A 3,200-nucleotide genomic window follows, 5' to 3' on the forward strand; every position below is an offset into this window, starting at 1 on the left:
TGACTTTCCTGATTGGATCTTCAGCTCCAAGTCTTGCTTAAATACCTGCTCAATTATCTGACTCTTTACACCTGCATGTGAGCTGAGTCAGTTGTGGGTGTTGAGCATTTGAAAAAAAATCTTTCCATAGCCCTCTACTGCTGGTGCTCAGACAGGACCTTCATACCTTACTAAGGTGCCCTTATAGCATTTCCTTGTCCTCGCTGGTAGTGTCTGCAACTTACAAAGCCCACACTGCTATTTTTAGCATGCTAGCTTGATGGGAGTCACATCTTCTAGCTGCAGTGTAGACATACCTATAGAGTCCTCGTGGGGAAGGCTCCAGGAAAGGAAGTTTCCCAGGTTTAAACAGCCCTGAATATTTCTCATAAACATACTCATTAAAGTGTGTTCTGTGTTTCAGATCCTAAGAAACGTAAAGCTGTCAGCTGTAAACTGCTACACAAGAGTTGTCAAACCTGCTTAGGATTTCAAGGCCTATATTGTAATATTGCTATTGGGGGAGCAGAGGAAAGGGTTAGTAGCCACTACACAAGAATTGAAATCTAAGGTGGAATCTGAGTTGTGGTTCAGACATAATAGTAATTTGGTTTTGGTATAAAAATATTTAACCAGCTTCAAGTTACAAATCAGACTGACTTGGATAAAACACATTAGTTGGGGTTTATACCCAAATGGACAGCCACACTCTTAGATACTTTATGATTTATAAGGATTAATTATTAGTTGCGTTAATCTGATGATTTAACTAATTCATTTATTCAAATCCAATATCGATGCTAATTTGTTGACTTGATTTTGATTAGATCATAGAATTATAGAATCACAGAAAAGTAGGGCTAGAAGAGACCTTGAGAAGTCATCAAGTCCAGTCCCCTGTACTATGGCAGGACCAAGTAGACCTAGATCATCCCTGACAGGTGTTTGTTCAACCTGTTCTTAAAAACCTCCAGTGATGGGGATTCCACAAACCTCCTTTGGAAGCCCGCTTCAGAGTTTAACTACCCTTACAGTTAGAAAGTTTTTCCTATTATTTAACCTAAATTTCACCTGCTGCAGATTAAGCCCATTACTTCTTGTATTCTCTTCAGTGCACATGGAGAACAATTGATCATCATCCTTTTTATAACAGCCCCTAACATATTTGAAGACTATTATCAGATTCCCCCTCAGTTGTCTTTTCTCAAGACTAAATAAACCCACATTTTTGGAACGTTTCTTCATAGGTCAAGTTTTCTAAACCTTTTTTTATTGTTCTGCAATTTGTCCACATCTTTCCTAAAGCGTAGTGCCCAGAATTGGAGTTAGTATTCCAGTGCCAAGCAGAGTGGGACAATTACCTCTCATGTCTTACATATGAGCTCTTCCTATTAATACACCCCCAGAATATTAGCTTTTTTCACAGCTGCATTAAATAGCTACTGATGGAGCCATATTTGCCTATTACTTTTTATAAGTATAAAGCTTTTTCCTAGCTTTCCTTTGCATTAGGATACTTTGCAGTCGTGCCTTGAATATTGTCTCCTTGGGAATCTGACAGGTCTCCTGAACGCCTTTTCCCTTAGATTTTCTTCCTATTGGACCTTACCTACCACTTCTATGCATTTGTTAAAATCTAATTTTTTTAAGTCCATTGACCTGCTGCTCTCACTCCCTCCTTTCATTAGAATCATGAAATCTTATCATTTCATGATCACTTTCACCCAAATTGCCTTCCACCTTCAGATTTGCAATTCCTTCCTGTTGGTCAGGGTAAGTCTAAAATGGCTGTCCCCCTAGTTACCTCTTCCACCTTCTGAAACAAAAAATGTACCCACTACATTCCAAGAACTTTATGGTATTGCTGTATTACTGTTCCAAAAGGTGTCTGGGTAGTTAGTCTTCCATTATTATCAGGTCTTGTGTTTTGGATATTTCTGTTATTTGTTCTAGAAATGTCTCATCCAAAACCTCTTTTTGATTTGGTGGTCTCTAGTAGACCCCTACCGTGACATCACTCTTATTTTTTACCCAGAGACTCTCAACTCGTCTGCCTCCCACCTCCTTCTGGACCACAGAACACATGCATATATTCTTGATGTATAATGTAACACCTTCTCCCTTTTTACCCTTCCTGTCTTTTCTTAACAAGATAGACCCTTCTATACTAATATTCCAGGCCTGAGACTTGTCCCACGAAGTCTCTGTGATGCCAGTTAAGTAATAATTTAGCTTACGTACCAATACTTCCAGTTCTTCCTGTTTATTCCCCATACTCCTTACATTTGTGTATAGACATCAAAGATGCTGAGCAGATTCCCTCACTGACTACCCACTTGTTGTTCCTATGACCCTACTGCAATTTTCCCACATCTAACCCTCTATTATTTTCACTTTTTATTGTGTATCTGTGGGCTTTTGACAGCTGCCGCCATTGAACCTAGTATAAAGCTTTCCTCACTAGGTTGGCAAATCGGTGTGTGAAGATGCTCTTCCCTTTCTTGGTCAGGTGGTCCCCATCTCTTCCCATCAGACTATCCCAGAACAGCACTCCATGGTTGAGGAAGATGAAGCCCTCTCGCTAACACCGTCAGTGCAGCCATGCATTCATCTCCAGGATATGCATGTCCCTGCCTGGGCCCTTACCTTCAACTGGAAGGATGGACAGGAACACAACCTGTACCCTGACCCCCTTTGCCTTAGCTCCCAGAGCCCTATAGTCACTGCTGATCTGCTCAGGGTCAGACCTGGCAGCATCATTAGTGCCCACGTGGATGGCCAGTACGGGGTAGTGATCAGAGGGACAGATGAGCCTCGGCAACCTTTCTGTAATGTCTCAGACTCCCAGCAGGGAGAACACCTCCCAGGACATCATGTCAGGTTTGCAGATGGAGGCCCCAATTTCCCTCAGAAAGGAGTCCCTGACAACCCTTATTCTGTCTCCTCCTCTTGGGTGTAGTGGCCAGGAGCCTCCCAGCCTTGGGGGCAAATGGCTCCCCTCTTCATCTACTGGGGTCTGCTCCTCACTCCTGTTGCCTGAACAGCATACCGATTCTTCACGTCGATGGACAGGTGGCCTGGGTGGAGGGTAGAGCACTGTGTACTGTCTGAGGTGGCCAGTAGCTAGTCGCCTCCTCACAGAGCAGCCAGTTATCCTTCCTCCTCTGGTGCTGCTGTAGTTATCTGTAGTCAGCTAGCATCCTCCATCCCATATGTCTCCA

This window comes from Chelonia mydas, chromosome 1, assembly GCF_015237465.2.
Source record: "Chelonia mydas isolate rCheMyd1 chromosome 1, rCheMyd1.pri.v2, whole genome shotgun sequence".
In the NCBI taxonomy this organism is placed as follows: Eukaryota; Metazoa; Chordata; order Testudines; family Cheloniidae; genus Chelonia; species Chelonia mydas.